Source organism: Babylonia areolata, chromosome 24, assembly GCF_041734735.1.
Source record: "Babylonia areolata isolate BAREFJ2019XMU chromosome 24, ASM4173473v1, whole genome shotgun sequence".
In the NCBI taxonomy this organism is placed as follows: Eukaryota; Metazoa; Mollusca; class Gastropoda; order Neogastropoda; family Buccinidae; genus Babylonia; species Babylonia areolata.
Genome location: NC_134899.1, coordinates 35,687,400 through 35,694,899, shown reverse-complemented (window position 1 = coordinate 35,694,899; position 7,500 = coordinate 35,687,400). Strand labels below are relative to the sequence as shown.

The window sequence follows — 7,500 nt, the reverse complement described above, 5'->3', positions numbered from 1 at the left end:
TTGTGTTCTTTCCTTGTTCCTCATTTCTTCTGTCCTTCCTTCCTTCCTTCCTGGCATTCATTCGTTTTTCTTTGCTGTCATTCATTGACTGAATCCATTGATTGATTGCTTCATTGTTTAAATCGTTAATTCCTTCGTTCTTGTCTTGTCAGTGTGTTCATGTTTCTCCCTCCCCCCTCTCTCTCTCTCCCTCTCTCTTTCTCTCTCTCTGTGTGTCTCTGTCCCTCTCTTTCTTTCTGTGTCTGTCTGTCTGTCTCCCTTCTCAGTCTCCTTTCTCTCTGTCTCTCTCTCTCTCAGAAAGAAAATATCTTTCTATTATTCTTTGGCCATGTTTGGGTTTGGATTTTTTTGTTTGTCCATCTCAGTTCCGATAATGGCCAACACTACTCTTTGGCTGATACATTGATGTTTACTTTCATTCTTTGCTACCTTCTTTCTTCCCCCCAAAAAACCAAAAACACAACAACAACGACATTATTTAGTCATTAGAATTAAACGATAAACCGAGGTCCCGTATGTAGCTTGCATTTAGCGCACGTAAAGGAACCCACGGCAACTAAAGGGTTGTTCCTGGCGGAAAAAAAATATGTTGAAAATTCACTTCGAAAGGAAAACAAACAAAATTGCAAGCTGAGAAAAAGAAAAAAAAGAAGAAAAAAAAAAGTGGCGTTGTCAGTGAAGCAACGCGATCTCCCTGGAGAAAGTAGCCCGTTTTTCATTACTCAGAGAAATCCATTGTGACAAAAAAAACAACCCAGAAAAGTAAGAAAAGAAAAAAAAGTAATACAGATATTTCTTTCGTTCGTTCTTTCAGTTCAGTTCTTCGAATTATCGAATCTTCATTACCGATTCTACAATATAAAAATGTTTCCTTTCTTTCCTTCTTCCTTTCTGTCAACCTTTTTCTTCTGACTTTGGTTTCATTTTCTCGGTTCGTGCACTGTCTTGCAGGAATAATTTTGCCAGGTCCTCTTGAAATAAATTACCCCCATTTGTCGACGTTCGGGGTGATAAACCATGATAATATAGGCCTATGAACCTTGACGAAATGATGTAGGACAGAAAATTGACGCTTCGGTTTTGCTACTTTATTCGTGTGACGAGTTGGATAGTTTTTGTTTTGTTTGTTTGTTTGCTTGCTTGCCTCCCCCCCCCCCCCCCCACCACCCCCACCACCCCCACTTTCCATTTCATTTTTTGTACAAATTGATAACGTAAAATTCCCCAGCATCAATGGTGCCCAGAAGTGTTTTCTTCCTCTGAGCTCTATTATTTCTCCTAAACTGTTCCTTTTCTTCTGATCGTTTTTTTTTTTTTTAATTGTTTTTACTTCTTTTTTTTTTGTTGTTGCTTTTGTTTGTTTATTTTCTCCTTGTTTTTCTTCCTCGTTTTCTTCATCTTATTTTTTTGTCGCCATCGTCGTCGTTGTTGTTAATGTTGTTGTTCTTTCTTCCTCTTGTTCTTCTTGTTCGTCTTGATCTCCTTGTTCTTGTTCTTGATCTTAACCTTCTTCTTCTCCTTCTCCTTCTTCTTCTTCTTCTACTTCTTTGAGAGAATGATATCCATAAACTTTTGTGACTCGAGTTTATTCCTTCAGCTGTTTTGAATCTGGAGCTACTTCTTTTCTGCTGTCTATTTTCTTCATCTGTTTCCTTTGACAATTTATGAAATACTTAAGCATTCACATTCAGTCAAGAGGAGTAGAGGAAGGGGGTGTCGGGGGTTGGGGGAGGGGGGGAGGGGGGCGGAAGGGGTCGGAGGAGCGAGGGGGGGTGGGGGGGGGGGGAGGGGTGTGTGAACAGGCTTTAACTGAAACAACTCGGTCAGTGAAACGAGGAAAAAATAAATGTATTCACGAGTAAATTCATGGGGGAAAAAAAAAAGAAAGAAAAAGATTTCACGTAGATTAGAATTTTAGACTTGACATTGACACACCAGTCTCGGGTAACTGGCAATGGCCGTCGGCTTGGTGTGAAAGTTTATATATATATATATATATATATATATATATATATATATATATATGTGTGTGTGTGTGTGTGTGTGTGTGTGTGTGTGTGTGTGTGTGTGTGTGTGTATGTATGTATATATATATATATATATATGAAAAAAAAAAATATATATATATATATATATACGTGTGTGTGTGTGTGTGTGTGTGTGTGTGTGTGTGTGTGTGTGTGTGTGTGTGTGTGTGTGTGTGTGTGTGTTGTAATTAGATAATTATGTAGCAACCGCATATTTTCTATATAGATATATGATAACTATTCTTTTGTTTCTAATAGAAAGGGCACATGGAAAAAGGTTGAGAAATGAAGTATCAATGAATCTTATGATGTTCAGTGATCGAGTCAATCAACCACATATTCTCTCCGTTCATTTTGCTTCACGTTTTCTTCTTCTTCTTGTTGTCCGTTTCTTTTTTGTTTGTTTGTTTGTTTGTTCTTGTTCTTCTTGTTCTTGATTTTGCTCTCGTTCTTCTTCGTCCTCTTGTTCTTCTACTGCTTCTTCTTCTGCTTCCCTCTTCCATCAATTCATCCCTCTCAAACGTCCGTCATCTTTACCGCTTCTCCCTCTCTGTCTCTCTCTGTCTCTCTCTGTGTCTCTTTCTCTCTGTCTGTCTGTCTCTGTCTTTCTGTCTCTGTTTCTGTCTGTCTCTGTCTTTCTGTGTCTCTGTCTGTCTGTCTGTCTGTCTGTCTCTCTCCACCTCACTCTTTACTTTTTGCCCTTTGTATGTTTTAACTCTCTGCGTCTCTGTCTCTCTGTTTCTGTCTCTGCTTCTGTCTGTCTCTGTCTCTCTCTCTCTCTGTCTCTCTCTCTCTCTTACGTTCCTTCCTTCCTTTCTTTCTTCCTTACTTGCATTTTTGTTTCATTTCGTTTTTTCCTCCTTCTCTCTCTCTCTCTCTCTCTCTCTCTCTCTCTCTCTCTCTCTCTCTCCCCATTCCCCCAATAATTATCTCTATTGCTTCAAGCAATATAAATTTTGACATGAAAGTCTTTCTGTGTTTTCTTCTCGTGTTTTTTTTTTTTGTTTCCACTTTTTTCGTTCATTTTCTTTCAATTCCTTCTGCCGAACTTCGTTATTTCAAGTGGGTTCAGCAACTCGGATTGAGATTGGACAATTCTCCTTTCTTGTATTGTATTGTATTGTATTGTATTGTATTGTTTTGTATCGTATTGTATTGTTGTTTTGCATCGTATTGTATTGTATTGTTTTGTATCGTGTTGTATCGTATTGAATCGTATTATGTTTTATTGTTTTGTCTTGTTTTGTATCGCATCGTATCGTATCTTATCGTATCGCATCGAATCTTACAGTATTTACTGAATAGCACTACACTGCACTTTAATGCATATACTATTGTAATTGCGTTCCATTGTGCTGCATTGCATTGCATCCTATCTTATCGTATCGTGTCGTATCTCACTGCATTGCATATATATATAGCATTGCATTTTCTCGTATAGTATATCTTCATACTGTATTTTCTGCACTGCACTGAATTGTATTGCACTGTACTGAGTCAGGTCAGGTCATTAGATCTGCTACTGGTAACCTGTAATCCAGTACAACCTGTTCAGGGTCGGGTTGCCGACGACTAAACCGGCACTTCCACCGCTCCCTTCTGGGACTGGTGAGGCGGGTGGCTAGACACCCTTATGGAGATCCATAAAAGGGCGTCGGCTCGGGAGAGCCACCGACGGCCATCTAGCTCCACTGTGCTGTGTGCATGCCACACGCAGTTGGCCTCCGGGGTGTGTCTACCCATGTATGCGAAGTCTGGATCCGGCAGAATCTGCGGAAGAAACCTATCGGTTCAACGGAGAGGAAGGCGATTACAGCAACGCACTGTGGAGTGCAGAGAGCAAGATGAGACACCGAAAGGATATCTTGGTCATCCACTGCATCCGTGCTCATCCTCCAGTCGTCTCGACTTAGTCTTGCCACTGGAAATTGGTGGACCCGGACGAGAGAGTGAGGTTGACGTTGCGCAACTCCTCTTCACTTTAAACAAACTCATCGCGCAAGTCATCAGTCATCCAAAATGACCTTTCATCCTTCATTTCATCACCCCCAAGTCCTGTGGCGACAGGCGAGCGACGAAACGACAGGTGTGGGTACACTGGCAGTCGCAGCCGCAGACCTGCACGCAGGCGGCTCAGGCCATAGGGTCGTTCTTCGTCGACAGGAGCAGCGATGGAGCTCGGCAGCCGTCTGAGCGTCTGAGCAGCCCTCTTTAGGAATGCACTGCTCACCTCCCTGGCATGAGGAAGGGGCTAGAAAAGGTGCCCTAAAAATTGCCTGCTCCATATCACCCTGGCCAGCATACCGCGGCTGGCGGGGACCCTACATCAGCGGTCGAAACAAAGAGAAAGAAAAGAAAAAAACAAGGATCGTTCCTCTCACCATTGGTGCTTGGAACATAAGGACTCTCCTGGACAGAGATAATGCGGACAGACCCCAAAGGAGAACAGCACTAGTTGCATCCGAACTCGCCAGATACAACATCGACATCGCAGCCTTGAGTGAGACTCGGCTTGCAGGCGAAGGCGAGCTCTGTGAACGGGGATCTGGTTACACCTTCTTCTGGAGTGGACGAGGAAGCGAAGAGCGACGTGAGGCTGGCGTTGGTTTTGCAGTAAAAACAGCACTTGTCAGCAAGCTAGCTGGAATCCCAAAGGGAGTCAACGATAGGCTTATGACCATGAAACTCCCACTGGCATCTGGCCAGAAGCACCTCACCATTGTCAGTGCCTACGCCCCAACCATGACCAACCCGGATGAAGTGAAGGCGAAGTTCTACGAGGACCTTCACTCTGTCATTGCTGCCATCCCTAAAGCAGACAAGCTCATCATTCTTGGGGACTTCAATGCTAGAGTTGGCTCTGACTACATCTCCTGGGATGGAGTGATTGGAAAGCACGGTGTGGGCCACTGCAACCCAAATGGATTGCTTTTGCTTCAGACCTGTGCAGAGCACGAACTGCTGATAACCAACACAGTTTTCTGCCTCCCCACCCGTAACAGGACGTCATGGATGCACCCTCGCTCAAAGCATTGGCATCTCATCGATTATGTCATCGTCAGGAAAAGGGATAGGCAAGATGTACGTGTAACAAAGACCATGTGCGGCGCCGAGTGTTGGACAGACCATCGTCTTGTAGTCTCGAAGTTGAATATTCGAATCCAACCCAAGAGACGCCCCCAAGGCCAGAAGGCTCCAAAACGGCTCAACATCGCTAAGCTGAAAAGCATCACCATCAAACAGTCCTTTGTGGAGCTGCTGGAAGATCGTCTGGAATCCGCCTCTCTGGACAACCAGAATGTGGAGTCTGACTGGAGGACCCTGCGTGAGCTGATCTATAGTACAGCTTCAGAGACCCTGGGACCCATGACCAGAAAGCACAAAGACTGGTTTGATGAAAACTGTGATGAAATCAAGCAGCTTCTGGATGAGAAACGCCGTCTGCATCAAGCCCACCTGAGCAACCCAAAGTCCACATCAAAAAAGGATGCGTATGATGCCATCCGCAGGACTGTTCAGCAAAAGTTACGCCAGATGCAGGATAAGTGGCTGAGTGACAAAGCTGATGAGATCCAGGGATATGCTGACAGGCACGATATGAAGAGGTTCTATGATGCCTTAAAAGAAGTCTACGGCCCCACATCCTCAGGATCATCCCCCCTCCTCAGTGCAGATGGGAATACCTTGATCACCGAGAAGGAGAACATTCTCGAACGATGGGCTGAGCACTTCAACAGTGTCTTAAATCGCCCTTCCTCCATAAATGATGAAGCCATAGACCGTCTCCCACAAGTCCCCATCAACGAAGCACTGGACGATCCGCCAACACTTCTTGAGACCCAGAAAGCAATCCGTCTGTTATCCAGTGGCAAAGCACCTGGCTCAGACTCCATACCAGCAGAGGTCTACAAGGATGGAGGCACTGTGCTGACTGAGAAGCTTCATCAGCTGTACTCACTCATGTGGAAAGAAGAGACGATCCCCCAGGATTTCAAAGATGCATGTATCATTCACTTGTACAAGCGAAAGGGGAACCGGCAAGCCTGTGATAACCATCGGGGCATTTCCTTGCTCTCCATCGCAGGCAAGATACTTGCCAGGATCCTACTTAACCGCCTCACAGCACACCTTGACCAAGGTCATTTGCCTGAGAGCCAATGTGGATTCCGGAAAGAGCGCGGAACCACTGACATGGTGTTTGCTGCAAGGCAGCTGCAAGAGAAATGTCAGGAGCAAAATGCTGATCTGTTCTCCACCTATGTCGACCTCACTAAGGCCTTCGACACCGTGAGTAGAGAGGGACTGTGGAAGATCATGGCCAAGTACGGATGCCCTCGGAAATTTATTTCCTTGGTCAGCCAATTCCATGAAGGCATGCAGGCTCGAGTCCAGGACAATGGTGAAACATCTGCTCCTTTTGCTGTCACAAATGGTGTCAAGCAAGGCTGCGTCCTGGCTCCAACGCTGTTCAGCCTCATGTTCTCTGCAATGCTTACTGATGCCTTCAGAGATGGCGATGTTGGAATCGGCCTAAAGTACCGAACAGATGGCAAGCTGTTTAACCTCAGAAGGCTTCAAGCAAAAACGAAGGTCATGACAGACATCATCAGAGACTTTTTGTTTGCTGATGATTGTGCCCTCAACGCTGGATCTGAAGCTGACATGCAACTCAGCGTCGACAAGTTTGCCACTGCCAGCAGGAACTTCGGCCTTACCATCAGCACGAGGAAAACTGAAGTTCTCCATCAGCCAGCCCCAGGGAAACCCTACGTTGAGCCCAACATCACAGTCAACGGTCAGAGACTCAGTGCGGTGGAGCGGTTCACATACCTTGGCAGCACACTGTCACGAAATGCGACCATCGACGATGAAGTGAACGTCAGGATTGCAAGAGCAAGCGCAACTTTTGGTAGACTCAATGCAAATGTCTGGAACAGAAGAGGCATTAGTCTTGAGACCAAGCTAAAGGTCTACAGAGCAGTAGTTCTCCCCACACTACTGTACGCCTGCGAAACTTGGACAGTGTACCAACGACATGCCAAGAAGCTGAACCACTTCCACACAACATGCCTCAGGAAGCTACTGAACATCAAGTGGCAAGACAAGACCCCAGACACAGAGGTGCTCGCAAAAGCCACCCTTCCCAGCATCTTCACCATCCTGATGCAGTCCCAGCTTCGCTGGGCTGGACACGTGGCGCGTATGCCAGACCATCGGCTGCCCAAAAGGCTCTTCTATGGCGAGCTGCAACAAGGGAAGAGATCACACGGAGGTCAGAAGAAGCGCTTCAGAGATACTCTGAAAGTCTCTCTGAAAGCGTTTGATATCAACCCTGACTCCTGGGAGGAATCTGCAGTGGACCGTGACAAATGGCGCGCTGCTGTGCACAAAGGCGCCAGGTTGTGCGAGGCCAACAGGACTGCTGCAGCTGTTCAGAAGAGGCAGGCCAGAAAGTCACGGGCAAACAAGCTCC

At 45.6% G+C, this 7,500-nt stretch overlaps 1 protein-coding gene across 1 annotated transcript in view; it reads left to right on the top strand.

The window, feature by feature from the left end:
• LOC143298837 (guanylate cyclase soluble subunit alpha-2-like) overlaps positions 1 to 7,500 on the top strand; it is a 139,754-nt gene that overhangs the window by 106,182 nt on the left and 26,072 nt on the right. The gene's annotated exons all lie outside the window — the stretch shown is intronic.